This window comes from Melopsittacus undulatus, chromosome 6 (assembly GCF_012275295.1).
Source record: "Melopsittacus undulatus isolate bMelUnd1 chromosome 6, bMelUnd1.mat.Z, whole genome shotgun sequence".
In the NCBI taxonomy this organism is placed as follows: Eukaryota; Metazoa; Chordata; class Aves; order Psittaciformes; family Psittaculidae; genus Melopsittacus; species Melopsittacus undulatus.
This window is the reverse complement of record NC_047532.1, coordinates 54,289,484-54,311,647: the sequence shown is the minus strand read 5'-3', so window position 1 is coordinate 54,311,647 and position 22,164 is coordinate 54,289,484.

The following is a 22,164-nucleotide window of genomic DNA, read 5'->3' as shown; positions in this document are numbered from 1 at the left end:
AATGTTGCACAGCAAAAAAACAAACCAAAACAAAGAAACCCCAAACAAAACAAAGCCAGCAGCTTGTATTTCCCATGATTTTCCCCACGGTGTAGTGGCATACCCTGCCTTCTCCGCTTTCCCACAGAGTGCCCCAAAGCACTGTTTTCTTCTGCAAGATGTGTGGATAGTGTAACTGAGGCATACCCCTCCAGCTGCCTATCTCCGTGCTTTTTTAAGCAATTAGAAAACACAAGTGTTCTGACTGACATAGCTACAGTAATAAAACACCACCAGCCACACAGATTTTCTCTTTTTGTATTTTTTTTACTGAAACTCGAGCAAAGTTTAGCTTTGGACAAGTAATCTGTACACTCCGAGGAACCCAAAATACAAATGTAATACTGGGATTCTACAGTAGCCAGAGATGTATACAATGCATGACTTCTTTTCTGACTGGTACTGTGATGTGGATCCAGACTAATGCTCCTAAAACCAGTGGAGTTTCCCAAAATTTGCATAAGCAGAGAAGGGTTTGGCATACAATCAGGCTGTCCATTTTAATTTGGCTCTGAAATATTTGAAAATATATGGCTAGGAACCTGATATGTAATCTGAGCATTCAGTTGTGAGTAAGCCTGAAATTCCTGTTTAGGCCTGTGATCTTCAACTTTTTGCAATGTGCCAACCTCTAAACATTTTAAAGTTGACCCTCATGTAACAAATTGAAGTTTCTGATGATCGATTTGCTTTTCTGACTTACCTTTTGCAGATCCTTTAGTAGTCCATGCATCCCAGTTGAAACCATTGGTTTAGTCAAAATGGCAAATACTGTTTACAGAAAAAAAGGCAAGAATAAAACTACGTTGGGGAAAGAGAAAATATGGATAATACATTTCTTACTGCAATCGGTATTTCAGGGCATAGCTACCTAATTGCAACTGCTACTCCTGTAAGCATACCCACATTGGTGTGGGCAGCAAACCTGCAATAGCCACGCTCTCAGTGCAGCCGGAATGCCCACAGGAATAAAGCAATGCAGAACTACTATGCAGCAAGCTCCAGCTGAACTTCACAGGCCCTCAGAGCTGGTTGCAGCATGCCTACATGAGATGGAGTCATAGCAGTGACTGCTGGCCTGGCTCATCTGAACCGCAAGGTACTGGCGCTCACCTGATGGAACAGTAATGAGGATATGCATGCTGTGTTTGCAGTAGAAGCACAAACAGGTAATTCATATATTAGTGTATATGATGTACACATGTACATATTTTATAGATTAATTTTTCTCAGAAAACATTGCTGCTGTTTATGTTCATTAATTTACATACATTTATTCTTACTACAGCATCATTTATAATAATACTTCACTTCTATAGCACCTCCTCTTCCAGGATCTCAAATTGCTTAAAAACTTTAATAAATAAAGCCTCACATCTTGCCTGTGAGGTAGGTCAAGCTATTATCAAACTTTACAGATGCAGTAACTGAAGAACAGAGAGGTTAAGGCCAAAATTTTCAAATGTTTGTACCTGAAGTCAACCATCTAAATTCTCATTTAGATGCTTAAACAAAAGTCTCGTGATTTTCTTTGGTGCAGAACATCCACAACTAGTGCTGAAGTCAACAGGGGCTAATGGTCAGGCCTGATTTTAGGAGGCATACACCTTTTACACAGCTAACGAGCAACTCTAAGTTGGAAAACACTGATCTAAATACATGAACCACAGTCAGAGTGACAGCTGAACCCAGTAATTTTTCTCCTCTGGCCTTTTATGTTTTGATATACAACTTTAAAAGGCTGGTGCGGATCTTTTTAAATAGACGTGACACAAAAATCATACACTGTTCCCACGAACTGCATCCATCGCAACAGAGTCCGTATAAATACTACCTGGGCTGGTGGGGGATTTCGGGTGCCAGGGGGTTGTTTTTCACAGATTTTTGGTGACAATGCACAGCGCATATCACTTGTGCAGTCAGAAAACACATCACACAACTTCACCTGCTGTCTTTACATTTCTACATAGTAAATTCTTTTGCACTTGTGATAAATAGAAGGGGTCAAGTAAAGATCTATTAAGAGGATATGTGTCAGAGTATCATGCAGACAGCTTGCAAAATACACATAATAAAAGATCACTCATAAAATTCTTGAATTGTAAAGCACGAAAATAATTACCTCATTCCATTACAGTACTGTGTCGAAACACGGAATAAGCAGCATTATCTTATTCCCAGTAGAATAGATTATAACAACTAATTAAGTTAAAAAAATTCAGGCACCAAATGAATTATCCTGCAACACAGAACAGTATCTATATAGAGTGCTCTCCTTAATATACTACAAGACCAGCTGCAGGGCAACGTTTTTCCATTTGGATTATGAGCATCTTGTTACATTCAAAGAAATCTCTGATATTCCAATCTCACAGGACAGAAGCATTTTCTACCGGCCTTTACAGAAACTCCTAACACAGAACAGAAACTTACCAAGAGCGAAAACCACCATCTTATTACAGTTACCTCAAAGATAAATGTTCAACACACAAATTATGCTACCGCAATCCACTTTTACAGTGATGATGAAAGTCCATATTTTAATGTGGGCTTCTCTCACTGTGCAAAAATTGGAATCAGTGGCCAGTGAAACATTACTCTCTACCACAGGAGTCTCTTAGCTCTATTTTAGAGCTCCATTAATTAAATAATCTTCCATAAATTGTTTCAAGTGTGCAATGTACTGTTTCAGTCTCCCACATTAAATAAGAATTTCAAAGAATTAAATAAGAAAGCTTATTTTAAGCAACCAGCAGAGGGCCTGATGGCCTTCTAATAAAATTATAACAAAACCGTATTCAATACATTGTAGGGAAACTTTGGCTCAGTCTCCTCAGGATAATACATTTCTGTTACACCTTCTTCTGTATGCATTTGTTAACTTCATAAAAAGGAAAACACAACGTATTTAACATCTTGATCCTGTTCTGCTCCTAATCACAGCGAATCTCTCCAATTATCTTCCAGGTGGGGGCAACAGTAAGCCAGTTTCCTTTTAGCTGCGAATGTGTCCTTCTGCACCAGGGAGCACCTAAACTTCGGTGCGCTCCCAACCGAGGTGGGGAGGAGCGCGGCCGCCAGCCTCGGAGCCCCAGCTCCCCGGGGAGGCCCTTCGAGGTATCTCTGTTAGAGACGCGTACTGCCCTCCCTCCCTCCATAGCGGCCCCTCGCCCCTGCAGACCATCCCCACCACCTGGGACTGTGCCAGAGCCGCGGGGCTGGCCTGGCTCCAGAACACACCGTGTCACCCTGCCCGGTGCCTGGGCCCCGCCGCTCCCCGGGCAGGTCCGTTACACCCAGGACAGTCATGACCTGGCCCGTGTCTGAGCTAACACCGATCAGACAAGGAGCAGGGCCGCGGCCCAACCGCTCCTGCCACACAAGGCCCCCCGGCCGCGCTCTCCCTCACAGCGGCCCGCGGGTCCCCTTACAGCCCGCTCCGCTCTGCTGGCCCATCCTAGCTCAGACCCTCATCGCCCGCCGCCGCCCGGCCCCGCTCCGCTCCGCCGGGTGCTACGTGTCGCTCCTGCGGGCGACAGCCGCCCGGCCCCGCGGGGTGCCGTTGGCTGTCGCCCCGCCGGTCGCCCCCGCCGCCTCGGGCCGGTACTTGAGCCAGCAGATGAGCCATGTGACGACGACGGAGAAAAGGGCGAGGATGCTGGCCACCGACAGGCAGATGGGCCCCACCGGCGACGGCGAGGCCGAGGCGCCGGGCCCGGCGTCGCCACCGTACTGGTTGACGAAGATGAGGCCGGTGAAAAGCAGCACCACCATGGAGAGGAAGGAGACGACGACGCACACGCAGCCGGCGCTCAGCGCTGCCCGTTTGCAGCTCTGGCAGCTCTCGTAGCCGCCGCCCGAGGAGCGCGGCCCGGCCCGGCCGGCGGACGGCTGCGAGGCGAGGGCGGCCGCCGCCTCCCTGGCGCGGGGCGGGCGGCGGGGCGGCAACGGCGGCAGGCTGTCCTGGGGAAACGGGTCGCGGGCCCGCAGCTGCGGCGGGCAGGCGGCGGCCAGCTTGGTGTTGACGGGGAGGCCGTGGACGCGGTGGTCGGGCAGCGCCGTGCGGTGGCGGCAAAGCGGGCAGGCCAGGGAGCCGCTGGCCGGGCGGCCGGGCCCGGGCGCCGGCTCATCGCTGGAGGGCTGATGGGCAGCCCGCAGGTGCAGCTGGCTCAGGCACTCCTGGCAGAAGGTGTGCAGGCACTCGAGCAGCTTGGGCGCCCTCCGCTCCAGGTCGAAGTAGTTGTAGCAGATCTTGCACTCGTAGTCTTCGTAGCTGGGGGCGGCCGCCGCCGCCTCATCCTCCCGCCGCCCGCCCTGCCCTACGCCGCCCTTCTGCGCCGGCTCGGCCATAACATCTCGCCGGAGCTGGGAACAGAAAGCCGCGGAAAGGCGGAGAGTCCGGGCCCGTGCCACGCCGGGAGCCGGGGGCAGCCGCGGCCCCTCCGCCTCCTGGCCGCGCCCGCGGGCTGCGGCACGGGCCGGCGGGAGGCGGGGGGAAGGGAGCGAGGGAGGGCCGGCTGCCGCCTGCCTGCGCCGCCCGCCGCGCTGGCGGCTGCCGGGGGCTGCTGGCGGCTGTCGCGGGCGGGGGGCGGGATCGGCGCCGCCCGCTCCCGGGAGCCGCCGCCGGTGCGGGGCCGTTGTCCCGGCGCTGCGCCCTGCGTTGCGGAGCCGCTGGTGCGGCGAGCGGCGCCGCTGCCGGTGCAACCGCTGTGCTCGTAGGTGAGAGATGTTGGGTAGCGTTTTAGCCCTGAACTGCGCTTTTGTCATCGTTCTATTGATTGCACAGTTTGTGAGGGTTCCCCAGTGTGATTGTGCTCTGGGATTATAGAACATGGGCTGGGCAGCGAACGCGGCTAACAAAGGGTTAATACGGCAGGTTAACATCCGTTCAGTGCATTGCTAACATGTATTTCTTTTCGGGAGGAACCTTCTGTGCACGGTGATTTTCTTTCATTATGCACAGTGAAAATAAAAGGTATTTTGTTCTGGAAACCAGAGGCAGAAGTAGCCCCTGATGTTTTTATTTATATACTGACATGGCTACAAGATGGAGAGCTTTTGCCCGGTTTGATGAAAAGCAATCCAAACAATAAACTGTTCATAGCTTCTAATGTCGTATGTTAAAACAATCCGGTGGACTTCACTAAATCCAGTTCTGCTCTGTCACATTAGGGAAGTCTGGAGTAAATCCATTATTTTCAGCTGTAGCACAGGCCATAGAAGTAACTATGTGTAGTTCTGAAAATGCACTTGCAGGTGGGAATGGTTCTAGGCAGGAAAGGCCCATGCTTCGGGCACACTGCATCATGATGCTAGAGATGCATCTTAGGAGCATCAGCTCTGGACTGAGCTGTCTCTGCTCAAACATCTTCCCTCCTGCTGTCTGACATGCTGTATCAGATATACTTCACTGCAAGTGCTAGAGGAGGCTCCCTCTTCTCAGTACTGGATCCTTCTGTGTGCTAGGACTTTGCTCTTGAGTCCTGAGCATTCTCGAAGATCCAAGCCAAACAGGGAAAGTGCTGTTTAGAAAGACTGACCTGTTGGAAAGATGAAAAGGTACATACTGATGAATTGTGTTGGCAGATCTGAATATTGTCCACAAGTTGTTGAACAATAAAACTAGCAAAAAGGGAGCTTCCTTAAAGTTTTTTGGCTTAGTATAAACTGAAGTAATGGGATAAAGTCAGAGAAGAGTAGGAACGTTTGCTGTACAGGGAGCCAGATCTTTTTTGCAGTTTATCCTAGGAGATAACTTAAAGTCTGTTAAAAATCTAGGTTCAGTCTCCAAAAAGAAGAGAGAAAATGACACTTGCTGTCACTGTCCATAGTGCACAGATACTTTGGCATGCAGAGCCAAAAATCACCCCTTTTTGAAAGCTCATACCAGTGTGCAACCTTAGAGCTGATCTGTCCTGTCAGCTGGGGGACTTTTCCCAGTACTGTGTATCATCCCTTATGAATTTGGACAATTTTCATCCATCTGACTCTGGCATCTTCCAGACTCTGGTATCTTCCATTTGTTTACACTAAATCTCATCTTATTTGCTCAGATATTCTTAAATGTATGTTTCTGGTAGTTTGGTTTCTCTCGCCCCTTTTTCTTTTCTTGCTACTGTTCCCGAGTTTATATCATCTTCCTATTGAATTAATTAATTGTTCAAAGTATATGTCTCATTAGCACAGGCACCGCCCTTGTTATAACCAATAACCAATGTTATTGCAACTTTCATAACCCTACAACTTCCATTTATTTCTCAAAACACATGGAAGTCCTTAGATCCAAGCAAATCTGAATTAATTTTTCAAGTCCAATTTTCTGACGCACTGTATCAAATGCTTTAATAAGGTCCAGATACATCAGCTGCATTTCTGGTTCAAACTGCTTTGCCCCTGTCTTTTGTGTTCTGAGTTTCTTATCTGATGTGTATCTGCCTTGAGGTCAACTGAAACTCCTAATGAGTGTATGAAAGTCAGTGTTGGGAAAGCTTCCTATAATTTTGGCATGAAAACTACACAGAACATAGAAGGCAAAGTTGAGCATAACTGAAAAATAATAAAACCTAAACATGCTAAATGTGACATTAGGTTAAAATTTACTATTTTTATAAAACTAAGAATGAGAAAAACTGTTGTATAGTCACAGAAATTTCTTTGGTCATCATTACCCCTGTGAACACAATGCTGTGAACACAATGCTGTATAACTAGATCCTGCGCAAGCAAGGTTATCTTGTAGACCACGGGGTCCCTAGAGAACATTATTTAACAGGACATGTAAGCTACCTGGTCCCATGCCTGGAGAGATGCTGCTTTTTAGTATGGAAGGGTGTAACTCCTATTTACCTCTTTGTATATGTAGTGGCACATACAGTTCTGGCCTTACCCCTTAGGTCATGTTATGACACAGCAAGTCAGTTCATGGAGACAATCCAACTTAATGCTCTTTACTTTATTAGTTTTTCTGCTGGGACAACTCAGCCAGGCAGGGCGCTGCCTGGGTGCATGAGGTCTGCAGGCAGTGCAGGGAAAAATGCCAATGGCTGTGTGGTAAGGAGAGAAAATGAGGCTGTGACCACAGTGACAGTGATTTATGTACACTTATCTTACTATGGAACAAAGCCGCTTATGATTTCAGCCCTTTTGTCTTAATACAGCATCGTGTTGTGTATAATGGGATATTACAGTCCAGAGCGAGGCTTTAAAAGGCTGATGTGATAACCTGAAGCTGTGTTCTTTTATCTGGTGTCAGCCTGTGTAGGACAGTGTTCAGCTATAGCTCTCAGGGGGTTTGCAGTTCACTGGGCAGGGTGTTTGTGCAACACATGCTCCTACTCCCTGTGACATGGTCCTCTGTTGTTTGGACCAGCAGAGTGCTTTGCCTGGAGTTAGTGGTTTCTTGGCTGGAGTCTTTTGGTGATTCTCCATGATTCTTCACAAGAAGAGAAGAAATATTTCCTCAGATTTTTTAGGAGTACTGTATTTCAGAAGATCCAGACATCTTCTCTCTTTTAATCATTTTAATTATAATGGGTATTTGTTCTTTGGATTATCAACTTGCAGGATAGTTCTTTAGTGGGAAAGATGTATTAGTTATTGTAAAAAAATCCCAAACCCTGAAATGCAGCTTAGAACTGAGCTGATTCTGAGGGCTGACTTTGGCTGAACCACTATCAGAGATTTTGGATGTTATTCAGCAGAAATTGTGTTACGAATTCTGAGCAAAAGTGGCAAATGACCTTTACGAAATACACATTTTTCCACTTAAAATTATCATCCTTGTGGCTGGTAAGAATTGATTTTCAATGTTTTAAATATTGGGCATGATTCACCCAGTGCTGTGTGCCAGTTTTATGCTGGTGTAAGGCTTGCTCTAAGAAGAGCTGTAACAATGTAAAATGAATGTCTTACCAGTGAGACAAGCCCAAAACCTTGTAGAAGAATCCTTTCTTTTTCATAAGGGACATGGTGGCAGACATCCCTGTAGCAATATTGTTGTGTTTAGCTGTTTTAATTCTCCAGAATGTCTGTGTTGCTGAACAATAGGTTTGTTTAATTGAATTTGATATCTTCCTTTTTATTTACAGGTAGGAAGAAAGTTCTCCCTGATGGATGGATAGGATGGGAGTGGATCTGATGCCAGCCCTTTCACAGTAAAAAAATTAACCCCCTGTTTTAATCTTATGTTTTCTATACATTTCAACAATTAAATAGCTTATTTGGGACTGACACAAAGGCCACTGTAGTAAAACAGCTAAGTCCTTGTGGTTTTAATACACTGTTTCATTTGACATCAGAAGCTTTCTGACAGTATTTTTATATTGGAAGATTTTTACTTTTATAAAAGCCTATTTATTGCATGATTTTCTGGAGGGCGCTAAGTAGCTAAGCTTAGAGCTCATTTGGTAAATGTTTAGAAAAGAGAATTCTCCTAGTTTTCCTCCCTCCACTCAAATTTATATACACAAGTTTTATTCTCCAACCCCATTTCACTCACTTTTGAGGGCTGGCAAAAGCTGTGCATAACTTCTATGTCTTATCATTGCATTGTAGGATGCTGCAACATCATTTTCTTCATGGTAACATATTTCATATAATGTATTTCTGAATAATTTATTATTAAAGTGCTTTTTTACCTTTTCTGCCTTGGAGCTACCATAAAAGCTATTGTGTGTGTGATCTATTGCATTCAGTACAGAAGGAAATGTTAATTTTCAATAATATTAGAAGACGGTTTCAGGGGGCAGAAAAAGGAGAGAGAAAGGATTACAATTATGAGCAATTCCACCTCAGTCATAGCTGTATACAAAATATGTCATTCTCTTAATATACATAATAGGAAAGATGCAGAGGTAGATACAGAGGTACAATATTTGGTGCCCCTTTCCTTCCAGAAAACCACTTTTTGCATTGTAGCTGCTAAATATGGTCCTATTTCAGTCTCAGGCAATGTTTCAGGCAATGAGGAATGTGTGAAAGACAGTGCCTTCACTGACCACTCACTTCTGTGGGTGAGGTCTCTGCTTGCTTTTTTCTTCTAGCTTAAGCTTTAAGCTTCTCTTCCTCACACAGTGTTGACCTGCAGCCCCAAGCACAGGCACACCTTGTTGGCATCCGTCTGATGCCAAATTATGCAACAGGTTTATTTGCAATAAAAGGGCGAGGGATGCAGGCTTAAAGCTGGGGATGACTACATCATTTCTGGTAGCAATAGTTTCTGATTATTCCCATCCATTCTTTTCCATAATCATGTGGTTTCAGCAAAACAACTGCATTACTAGCTCTGGTTAGGAAAAGATGAGTAACCATTTTAAATTGTGAGGGTGTATCCATTTGTGCAATATACTTCTCAAATACCCAAAGTTTAACAGCAGTGAGGAACATTAGCAGAGACTTGCTATCCAGAACAAACTCATCTCAGAAATGTTACTTAAACTGATGGCAGATGTGGGCTAACTCAGTGGTTCAGGCAGAGATGAGTTTGATATTGCCTGCAGAAACCTATGTTTAATCTATCTAATGGGAGTATTAAGATCAATCCTTTGGGCTCCAGAGCTGTGCACCCCTTGGGTCCATTGGGCTATGCTGTATGGCAAAGTGCAGCCAAGGGAGCCTGCATCTCTCTCCCGTATGGCACTTTATTAACAGCTCCCTGAAGCAGGAGCTGTGTTTCTGTGTTAGCGAAGATCTGCCTTGTGTGTTTGCAGGGGTTTAATTAATGTCATAGAAAACACTATTTAAATTTATGCAGTCTTGCCCATTGTTTGCAGCTTTAGGAACAAATATATTTTTATAAAATCTAACTTCTGCTAAGCAAACTGCACTTCTTTGGACCCTTTGCTGATGATATAATTGAGAAAAGAATCCAGGAATTGCACTGATTTAACTATTTTAACAATAGTTAAATAGCAAAAGAGATAAACCCTCAGAGAAATACTTTGTTTTGGCCAGCACTGTGTTTTCTGAACGTCACAGTAATAGTGAAAATTGAAGTTGACACTGGATGCTGATTTAGGTAACAGTGTGGGGCTGGCAAACTGTTTGGGCTTGCTTGGTGCATATGCTTGCCACAGCAGCCTCCACAGAAGACAGATCTCAGCAGAGCAGGGCATTTTGGGATGTGGGATGCTGTGTCTCGTGTGGCACCTTGGGGCTTAAAATTATCTGTGTTATGGCTAAGCTGGCTACATTAAAGCAGCTCTGTGGGAAAAATACAGCCAAAATTAATAATTACTAATAATAATGATTAGAGAAATTAATGAATACCAGCATGGTAATTTGCTCTTGGGCAGTTGCTTTCTCTACCCAAATTGTCCTTGCATTGTACTAAGAAAGAAAAGCTATTCCTGTATGGAATCACTTTAGAAGATTATTTAGTGCTTTGGGAGCTCTGCTTAAAATGCACAGTGCAGATTTCAGTTACTGTTTTTAGTATTGGCATATCATTGGTAATGTTGAGTTAAAATAGGGATGGTTATCTTTGAAGTAAAACCCTGATCCAGTGAAGCTGGTAAGAATTTTTCATCAGTTTCAAAGGGGGCAAGTTTTAATGTTGACAATGACTTTTATTTTTTTTTTTTAAAGACAGGTTGGAAACAACTAAATGACTAGTGCTGCTCAGATGGCAATATTGTGTGTATGTGCTTAACTCAGTTTTATTTGGAATGAGAAACAGGTTAAGGGTTTGGGGATTTTTGGATTCATACTATCTCATGTGTTCAGATAAGAGAATTGTAATTTTTGTGAGCACATGGACTTTCTTTAGGTTGTTGTGGTTTGGAGGTTTGTGTGGTGGTTGCTTTGTTTGTTTAGACAAGCATTAATGTCTTGTCACAAGAAAGAAATTTAAAAATCAGTTGACGTGAACCTTAAACTGGATCTCTGCAGCCACAAAGGAGCCAAGCCTCTGCTTTTGAGAGAGGTATCAGTCAGAAAAGCAAAGCAAGTGTTAAGGTTAAATTAAGAACAATTATAGACCAAAAGAGAATACATGATTTTGCCACTGTATCAATCAGGTACTGAGCAGTTGTTGCACTTCTGGTCCAGCAAAGAGCAAGAAAGACCAAGGATTGGGAGGAGTTTCTTTAAGAAGTAAACCCAACGGACCAGGACTCCACAACCTCTGGAAGAGGCAGCTTGAAGGGGATACAATAGTAGTCTAATTGACTCTGATGAAAAAGCCAGGTGACTCAAGATACAGCAAAGAGATCTCCAGCATTACAAGGGGACAGAGACTGCAAAAGGGGATGCTGCCAACTTCTGGATTTGCCCTGTCAAGGGTGACTGTAACTCTAGAAGGAAAGGGATATCTGATTTGTTACTTGGCATACTCCTGCTGTATAGTCTGTGCTGCTGGCCCACTCATTTTCATAATATTGGAAAGGAAGATGAGAAACTTTCTTCTAATGGGTTGATTAGATATTAAATATTTTGGAGCAAGATCAACTAACAACTAGGATGTTGTTCTGATGGGGATGAGAACTCAGGATGTTACATTTGGAGAGAAAACTCTGCAATTAACTAAAAATATGGTTCTAGCTGAGTCAAGAAAGAGATTCCTTCATCCTAATTTGAAATATAAATTACTTTAATTGAAAGGATATGGTTCCTGAGTTTTATGAGTGAGAATAATTGAAAAGGATTAAATTGCCATTTTTTGTTCACAGTTGTTTTCCTCACAAATATATGGACTAAATTTGTACTCCCAGTAGTGAATGCCAATTTGGAAGAATTCCACTGGATTCATTGCAATTGCTGTAGTTGTACCTTCCTTAGTGAGTACAGAATCAGGCCCTGCGTGCATAATTTTTCCACTTTCAGACCTGAGGGAACAAAATTGGAAGCCAGGCTGAGGTCCCATTCCAGATCAAGTCTTTCATATGCAGATTATAAAATCAGTGAAAAACAAACTTGGTTTGGCAGTTACTTCAAAGGAGACCTTTGGATGATGTTATCAAGAAGAGGCAATTTATTCTTCACGCTAGATATCATCATGTATCTTATGTTGGGAGATGTGATCTAGACTGACTGGGTTTTGTGTAGAGAGAAAAATACTGTATTTAGGATAAATTTTTTTAGGACCACTTAACACCTCTGGAAACACTTCTGCCCTCAAAAATCTCATTGTGAAATCTCAGAGAAATATTTTTACCCAATGTATTCAGATCAATATTTTTGTTTGATTTATTTCTGTAGTCTCGCCTCTTTGACTGTCTGAGGCTTCAAATAAGATTTCAGAAGCTTATCCAAAGTTTCTATATTAATTCTGCTAAAAGTATGGACATTGAGTTTTAGTTATATTTTGGATTTGTAGATGCAAGAAAGCACCCCAGGAACGCAGTTTCTCTCAGCTCTTGCACTCCTAGAGATCTCACACTGTTAAGTTTGTTAAAAACCCGAATTTCTCTTCAGCCATTGCCAGGAAAGCTGTCAACCAGATGATGCATGGTCAACAATCATAATTAAAAGATCTGTAGGCACTGCTGTTGTCTTTCAAAAGAATACATATTCCCCAAATGAGCAGGAATAGATTGAGATAACAGGGTGAGTATGGATGTCTTCCTTAAAACAATGGATGTTGTCGACATGAAAAGTGTTTGTGCAAGGGCCACAGATCAGGATGTTGCTGTAACACCAACCCTCCCAGTCAGAGAGGGTGCAGCAGCTCCTATCAGGTGTGATCAGTAAGCTCTTGGATGACATCTGATATTCAACTTGATGCTATTTTTACTAAAATAGCTAAAAGTATTTTTATAAAAATAATTAAAAATAAGGATTAATAAAGTATTCATACAGACAGTTGATACAGTTTACTTTGAAGGGAGGTGACAAAGCATGGCCATGTTTCCCTCCTGCAAAAACGGTTGAAAATGTTTGCCATTTGATGCCATTTAAACACATTTCAACAGCACAATGTTTGCACTGAGAGTGAGCCATAGTAGAAAATGACTCCCACTCTGAATTTTTAAAGGTGAAGGATCAGTTATGACTCTGTTCTGAAGAGGCATGAGGGAACCGCCCAGGCAAGCCATCTCCTCAGGCTGGGTCTGAATTCAGCGATGTCTCCTCAAAGAGGTCTGCAAGTGCAGGGCAGCCCTTTATTTCTGTCTTTCATATGATCCCTATTCCTTTCCTTCCTTCCTTCCTTCCTTCCTTCCTTCCTTCCTTCCTTCCTTCCTTCCTTCCTTCCTTCCTTCCTTCCTTCCTTCCTTCCTTCCTTCCTTCCTTCCTTCCTTCCTTCCTTCCTTCCTTCCTTCCTTCCTTCCTTCCTTCCTTCCTTCCTCCCTTCCTCCCTTCCTCCCTTCCTCCCTTCCTCCCTTCCTCCCTTCCTCCCTTCCTCCCTTCCTCCCTTCCTCCCTTCCTCCCTTCCTCCCTTCCTCCCTTCCTCCCTTCCTCCCTTCCTTCCTCCCTCCCTCCCTCCCTCCCCTCCCCACGTCCCCCAGACACACATTTTTAAGTGCTTGCAAGCTGTTCAGAAAGCAGGGGCAGGACAGTCTGAAGCTCTGGAAGGATGCTGGTCACACCTGAAAGAAATAGTAACCTCAACTTCACTTCTCCAAATGTAAGAACAGCAGTACCCTTGCTTCATCAGTAGCTGAGTATTAATTGCTAGAATCAGGGCAAATTCCCAGAATATAAAAGCTTTTTCTTACTGCCCTGTACATTATTCCATAGCTTCCAGTGTTTGAAGTGGATGACTTTTATTATTTCTGATGAATCAAGGCAAATGCTGTCAGACCTTCTAATGACTGTTTCTATCTACTTTACTGTAAAAAATGTACTTATGTATCTTTCTTGGTTTACTTCCAGTCAATCAGTGTCAAAACATTGACATATGGGTGTGGGATTCTTTGCTGTCTTTAAAATAGGACCAATGACATTAAGGTTTGTCATGTAAATAGTAGAAATAAAGCAAAACCCAAGAGCTATTTATGGTTTTAGGATGACATCTGTAATGTGGGTGGCAGTAGAATGAAAAGTAGAGATTTTCAAAGCTCTTCATAACTGAATGAATTGACAGAGCATGTATTTTTCTAGTTACCCAAAGTTCATGCATACAAACTAAATAAATCTCTGAACTAAAAGTTATGCACTGGCTGCACTAGCCTCAATGCATTTAATTGCTCATTTTCCACTCCCATCCTTCAGTCTCTGGACTGTTAGCTCCCAAACAGACCTTTTGCTGAACTTCATAAATTACCTGGGAAAAAAAGGTTTAACAAGTCATGAGCTCTCAGCAAAAGCCACTGTTGCCCTTCTCAGGATGTTTTTTGTTGGCCGAGTCTCTGTGGCGATTGAACAATCCTCACGGTCAGGTTTACTGGCACTGGCAATGCCCAGCTCCATACTGCAGGTAAACAGAGTATAGAGGAAAGAAAAACACCCTCAATCTGCTGCATTCCTAACCAGTGTTTGCTAGCAGTGACTCATGCTGGCATAAAGCAGTGATAAACATTTAGAAAACAGTGTTGCAGATTCAAAGATGATAGCAGGAGGTCCATACATGGAAGGTGTCACTAAGGACAGGGTGGAGAAGTACTTGGCTTTAAGATTCATCCTTTGCTCTGAACAGGATGAAGAACCATGGAAAAATGTGCCTCACACAGAAAGCATTCCAAAGTGGCCTCTGACAGGGCAGGATAAACCACTGCTCCCCAGCATTAACGCGTATGAATTACTTTTCCACCAGAAAAGGTATGTGGTTAAAATCAGAAGCTCCTTTCCAGCAATTTTTGCTCACTTTTGTATGTGCTGGATGTGAGTAGCCCATTAACATCTGACTGCTGAAAGACAGCACACCCTTCTGCTTCTTTCTGTGCACATGGGCTCAGAGCAAAACCAACCTCTCTAGAGTAATACCATGCTTGAAAGGCAAGGAAATTGTAAAAAGTGGGGTATTACATGATATTCAGTAATAACTACTTGAGAACTGTCATGTTGTCACTGGTTTTTCACATGCTGAATGAGGGTTTGTTCAAGAGGGCATGCCAGGAGTTGTCTCAGAATAAAACAAGCCAAGAGAAAGAATGTTTGCTCAGCTGAGCTCTTCCAGCAGTGCCCACGTATCTGTAGCAAAGGTGTGCTATCAGACTGGCCATTTCCAGGACACCTGGTTGTAACAATCTGTGATCTGGTCACTGCCATCAAAGACCCTTCCAGTTGCTCTTACAAGGATGATTTACAGAGACTGCCAAATTCCCTCGTTTTTGTGGCATCTCTTCAGCCCAGGCACTGACTGCTATAAGCAGAAATGTACCAGGCAGCAGCATGGGAGCCACTGTAAAAAGAAAAACTAGAAACCCTTTCCAGGGTTTCAAGTACATCAAGGCAAAACTTAACACAAAGGGAAGAGTTTTCACCATTTTAATCCTAGACTGCAGTTGAGACAATCAGATTTCTTTTCTCCAGAGGGCTAGTATATGGTACTGTAAATAAAATCAGACCCCTTAGTCAACTCTAATGATAGTCAAGCTTTAAGGATTCCAAGAGGTTAAGTTTTATATTTAAAGACAACATTATTAATTTCTCTTCTGTTGTCATTTCCCAAAACACTGAAACAGCCAAAATATCGTATAGCCTACAAATAACCAGAAATGTTGAGAACACCTCTAGGAATTTCACGGTAGATGCGCATGCAATTGAAGTGTCCAAGTGATATGGTGCAGAATAATTATTTAAATTACATGCTAATCATTGCTGGAAATTAGCAATCCCATTTCAAGCAATGCAAATCATAAGCAATTACATAGCATTATCTGGTTGCTTACACTGCAAACAGAAAAGTTAATTATTCCTACCCAAGACAGCAGCCACAGCTTCAGCACATTCTCTTGCATTTTTGGAGGTGCTTTCATCTTTCCAAGTTCTAAAATTCACTTTGTTTTTCATTCATACTCTCTAAAACTTAAAATATGACCACATATATATATATAAATAAAGAATTTTGTGATAAAATTATAAAAATATGGGTCTACAGTTAAATTTTATTCCTGTGCCTAAAGTTATGGGAGTTTGGGCCATAAAAGACTGATATATTTAGCATTTACTGTTTGCTGGAGCTTTGTATTTTTAAGACCATCTGTGCAAAGACAATCAGTTATGTGTTCAGTGTGTTGAGGGCTGTGGAGGTATTACAGAAACATGTTCCAATCTTGCTATACTGCTCAGTTAAACTAACAAAGACATTTGCATAGGAAACATTTTCTCATTGTCTGAAAAGGCATAAAAACCACGTAACTTGACACCCATTAGTCCTGTTGTGCCAAAACAACCTGGGTTTGTGTTACATCTCAAATTGAGATGAGAGTCAATGAGAATTGTACCTATTCATGACCTTGCATTGGAGATGCAAGACCATTCCGACAAAACTATGTGATTCTTCCTTTATTGACCTATGTTGCAAACAATTCTTTTCTTCCTAAGAGATTTTCTTCAAAATAAATTTTGAGTTTTGATATGCATTAAATCAAAAGCAAAATATTCAAGTGCTTGTGAAACCCATAGTCTGTCATGCACTGGTTTTGAAGGGCACCTTCTACAGGACTTTGCCATCTCTTCACCAGACTTCACAATCTTCAGTTCTTTCAGCTAAGCCAAGAAAGCTCCATTTTGTTCCTCGTGAGTTTAGTGGGTAGTTGGGTCTGACATTCAGTATGAAAGTCTCAGATCAAAAATAATGTGCTCAGTAACGTGTCAACTAAACAAAGCAGAAATGTAAGATTCTTATAAAAAGAGTACTTGGAAATTTTGGTATTGAAACATATAAATTGTAATGGTTTCTTTTGCACTATAAGCAGTGAAAAACACAAATTGCCAAAAAAAAATTGATGAAGATGAAAGTAAAGAGTTGGGCCACAGGTATGTTGAGAAAATTACTAAAGATAATGAAAACATAGGAGGTGAAGCTAGGAAAGAAAATTTGTCTAAAACATGTTTAAATACAATGTGCCATGATATTGATGAGTTGGTGGGATTTCTGTCTTCACTGTATGGACAAAGGATCTCCGTGTCTAGCCATAAGAGTCTTCAAATGATGAAGAAGAGGGGTTGCAGCAAAAACTGTAAGTTGGGTCCCAAGCTTCCCTCTGTCAAAGCCCACGCCCCATCATCAAGCTCTGTGGTCCCAGGTCACAGTGTGCAGGTGTTTGTAGCTGTCCTCTGACAAATCCTCATCACCCCTCCAGCTATTAAGAAGTCTGTACTGCTGGTACCAGAAACATAATGCAGTGGCTTTGTGTCTACTCAGCTTCACTGAAGGCTTCAGTTTGTCCATGTTTGTGTCATCTCAGTGTGGAATATTGCAGGTCTGACATTTTTGTGTAAAGCTAATTAACTGCTGCTGCCTCAAAAGGCCATCAACTGAAGGAACTCTTGTACAGTCTTCTGCAGTGAAATGTGGCTGCTATCTGTAGGCCTGCAGTGAAAGCTGTGCTTGTATTTGTTCCTCCAGACCCATTTTCTTAACTTACGAGTCAAAACAACAACTTGTCTGGCTGTCAGGATTGCAAACTCACGCTGGCATCCAAAAACTGAGTTGTGTTCTCCTAGCATCCTTATCCACCCCCAGTCATGGAATTTGTTGTTCACTTTTATCTTTGTTGATGCTGGAAGCAAAATCATCCACTGTCATGACAGTGACACCCATTGTTTTTAAGGAAGTGCCTTCTGCGCAAGGCACTATTTTCAGCTTTCTCTAAAGTTATCCTTTGCATGCTCATCTTTCACATGTATCCTCACCCCAGAGGTCATGTTCTTCCCCTGTGAAAATGTAGCTAAATGCTGAACAGGTATTAGTGAGATATTTTGGTCCTAGATGAGGAGGTTTCACCGTTAAAGCTTTAAAACCAGGGTTGTTTTTTTTTTTTTTTGCAGCTGGACAGTTTACAAGTAGCTTCATTTAGACACTCTCACAAAGCTGTTCATCTAGTCCTTTGCAGTGATGTTGCTTCCGCTGGGTTTACAGAGAACTGGCTTTCTAAATGTCAGAAAACCTGTATGAGTCACTGCCCTTGTTTTGGCTGGGATAAAGTTGATTTTATCCTTAAACCATGACAGCTACACAAAGTGTGGGACAGCTCTTGGAGTTTTCATTTGTTTATTATTATTATTATTATTACTTTTTTATTAAATCAAATCTTTCAACGAGCCAAATCCAGAGTATTTTTCTTGGAAACCAGAGGTAATGTGAGGTAGCTCTCAGGAAAATGTGGTTAGGGCATTCTTCTGAAGGAGGGATAGAAGAGGAATGATTCATACTCTTGCTTTGAGCAAGAATAAACATGTTGTTCCATGAGCAGTACAAATAATAAAACAAGCTTCCTATAGATAGTTATTCCATGTCACTAGGCACTTTCCACTGTGGAAGTTAAGTTAGTCTTCTGCTCCAATTTTCTCCTGAAACCCTCCAGCCTCTTTGTGGCCCAAACACCTCCTAGTGATGTGTCATGGTCCTTCCTATGATCACCTATTCTATTCTGGAAGTACCTCTATTACCCTCTTCCCAATTCCCCATAACCACACTGCTGTGTCCTGCAGGCATGCCTGTACCTGTTAGGTACTGGATAAGCAAGAGGTGGAATTGCCAGCAGCACACCTGAATTAAGTGTGTCTAGAGTGGGGCCATCAGGCAGCCAAATTGTGTCATCTGCTATTCCACTGCTGTTTCTCCCTAAAACCACAGGGCTGGAAATCTGGGAAAACCACTGCTCCCATAGTTAATGTGACTTGAACTTGCCAGATGGTTCAAAAACTGGTGGAGGGGAGGTGGTAGATGCAGATTGACCAGTATCTTCCTAAAAAAATGTCCAAAAGGCAACAATGAATTTTCTTTGTGTCCTCAACACAACACAAGCCTTTTCATTCCAGAAATCAGTTTATGCTAGGAACATAACTTCTCACAAATCACTTTCCTTAACAAAAGGGGTCACAGACTTCCATCATCCATTCCATCCATGTGCCACCTTGTCCTGGTTTGAGCAGTAGCAGTCATTCTTCTCCTTCTTGGTAGCTGGTGCAGTGCTGTGTTTTGACTTTCAGGCTGAGGATGTTTGCTGATAGCAAGTATGTTTTGAGTTACTGCTCAAATGTTTGTTTTGTCCAAGGCCTTTTCTGAGCTCATGCTCTGCCAGGGAGGAGGGGAGGCCGGGAGGAAGGAGAGACAGGACACCTGACCCAGGCTAGCCAAAGAGGTATTCCATACCATAGCACGTCATGCCCAGGATGTAACCAGGAGAGACCCGGAAGGGCTGGAGCTCTGGGGGGATGGAGGAAGTATCGGTCGGTGCTTGGTCAGGCAGGGTGGGATGAGTTATGGGTCGGTGGCTGGTGAGATGTTGTATTCTCTTCACTTGTTATTGGCTTTATCATTATTATTTGTAGTAGTAGTAGCAGTAATGATTTGTGTTATGCCTTAGCTATTAAACTGTGCTTATCTCAATCCATGGGGCTACATTCTTTGGATTCTCCTTCCTAACTCTCCGGGAGTTGGGGGAGCGAGGGGGGGAGTGAGTGAGCGAACTGTGTGGGTTTGGTTTAAACCACAACACACCTATAGCTGCTCATGCTGATTCAAGGAGTGTTAGGCATCTTGCCTCTCCAAGTGTTCCCACTAATCCCTTTTGCTGAATATTTGCACCCCTGGGTCCCCAATCACCTGTAAAATGCCCCTACATGTTTCAGTCACCCTAAATTCTTACCAGCTGGATGCTCACATGCTCACCGAGGCCCAGTCACACTAACCTAAGGGTTTGCCTGAGGAAGATTTAGGTAGAAGTTGGCTACAAATTATTAGTTCTATTTTAACTCTCGGACAGTAGTATAATGGCAATGGGGAGACACAAGTATGTAGGCAGATCAGATAAATATTGACTTGTGGTTGACAAAGAGATGTTTAAAAATGCCTACAGATCTCTGGCCGTGGCTGTGCACTTTCATTCCTGTTTTCCTGCTTTATGCTGTGTCTCTGGATGAGATCCTATCTCACTGGCACCAATGGCAAAACTCCCAGCCTGGCTGCAATGGCAGGGCTGGAATTTTACTTTTCAAAGTAATGTGTTAAAAACTCTTGTACTTATATAGGTGGGGAAAAAAGAATAAAATTATTTTGAGGACTCTTTCTGTAATACAAAGAGAATAACAATGAAAAAAGTATGGACTGAACTGCTACTGAAGTTAGTCTATATAGAAGCATATAAAAATCTAATTTTGAGCTCCAATTCCACACTTCTGGATGTTTCACTGTCCTGGTTTCATCTGGGGTAGAGTTAATTTTCTTCCCAGTAGCTGGTGCAGTGCTGTGTTTTGGATTTAGTGTGAGAACAATGCTGGTGACACACTGATGTTCTAGTTGTTGCTCAGTAGTGCTTACCCTGATCAAGGGCTTTTCAGTCTCATGCTGTGCCAGTGAGGAGGGACATGAGAAGCTGGGAGGAAGCAGAGACAGGACACCTGACCCAAACTAACCAAAGGGGTATTCCGTACCACAGCACATCATGGCCAGTATAGAAACTGGGGACAGTTGGTGAGGAGGAGCCAGTCATTGTTCAAGGAGCAGGCTGGTCACTGGTCAGTGGTTGGTGAGCAATTGTATTGTGCATCACTTGTGTTTCTGGGGTTTTATGCCTCTCTCTCTTTCTTTCCTTTTATTATTACTGTTCAAAGAATCATAGAATCATAGAATAGTTAGGATTGGAAAGGACCTCCAGATCATCTAGTTCCAACCCCCCTGCCATGGGCAGGGACACCTCACACTAAACCATATCACCCAAGGCTTCATCCAACCTGGTCTTGAACACTGCCAGGGATTGAGCATTCACAACCTCCCTGGGCAACCCATTCCAGTACCTCAGCACCCTAACAGTAAAGAATTTCTTCCTTATATCAAGTCTAAACCTCTGCTGTTTAAGTTTCAACCCATTACCCCTTGTATGTTACTACTATTATTATTATACTTTTCTTATAGTTCAATTATTAAACTGTTCTTATCTCAACACAAAGCTTTTACCTTTTTTCCAGTTCTCCTCCCCATCCCACCAGAGGGGAGGACTGAGCAAGTGGCTGTGTGGTACTTGGTTGCTGTCTGGAGTTGAATCACGACATTCATATACCCGAGAAAGCGGAAAAAGAACAGAAAGGCTTCCCAGATACTTATGAGTGCACATAATAAGTTATACAGCCATTAAAAAAACAAACCCCAAAGGAAACAATGTGTAATTCCTTCAGGTAAGCAACATAAACATACAACCAATCTGGGACAGGCAGCCTCCCTTCTCAGCCCATGTGAACTGGTTCTGCCAACAAGAGAGTGAGCTGCAAACTTATCACTACAGCTGCTGCTGAGTGTGTGTGTACACAAGCAATGAGGAAAGCACTTGAAACAAGGTGTCACCTGTAGTTGTGGTTGGGCAAACCTCAGATGATATAAGATTGCATTTTGAAAAGACAAATGAATCACACAAAACAATTAGATGAGATATATGGAATCTGCCCTAGAGTCTGAATGGGAGTGAAAAGAAAATGAGAAAGCTAACCATAAGCTGGGCTGCACCAAAAGAAGCATCACCAGCAGGTCAGGGAAGGGGATTCTACCCCTCTACACTGCTCTCGTGAGACCTCACCTGCAGTGCTGCACCCAGCTCTGGAGCCCCCATCACAAGAGGGACATGTATCTGCTTGAGCAAGTCCAGAGGAGATCATGAAAATGATCAGAGGGCTGGAGCACCTCTGCTATAAAGACAGACTGAGAGAGTTGTGGTTGTTTGGCGTGGAGAAGAGAAGGCTACAGGGAGACCTTAAGACAGTCTTGCAATACTTAAAGGGGTTCTACAAGAAATATGGAGAGGGACTTTTTACAAAAGTATGTAGGGACAGGAAAAGGGGGAATGGCTTTAAACTGAAAGAGAATATATTTAAATTAGATATTAGGAAGAAGTTCTTTACTGTGAGGGTGGCAAGGCACTGGAACAGGTTGGCCAGAGAAGCTGTGGCTGAACCATCCCTGGAAGTGTTCAAGGCCAGGCTGGGCTTAGAGCAACCTGGTCTAGTGGAAGGTGTCCCTGCCCATGGCAGTGGGTGGAACTAGCTCTTTAAGGTCCTTTCCAACCCAAACCATTGTATGATATGATTCTGT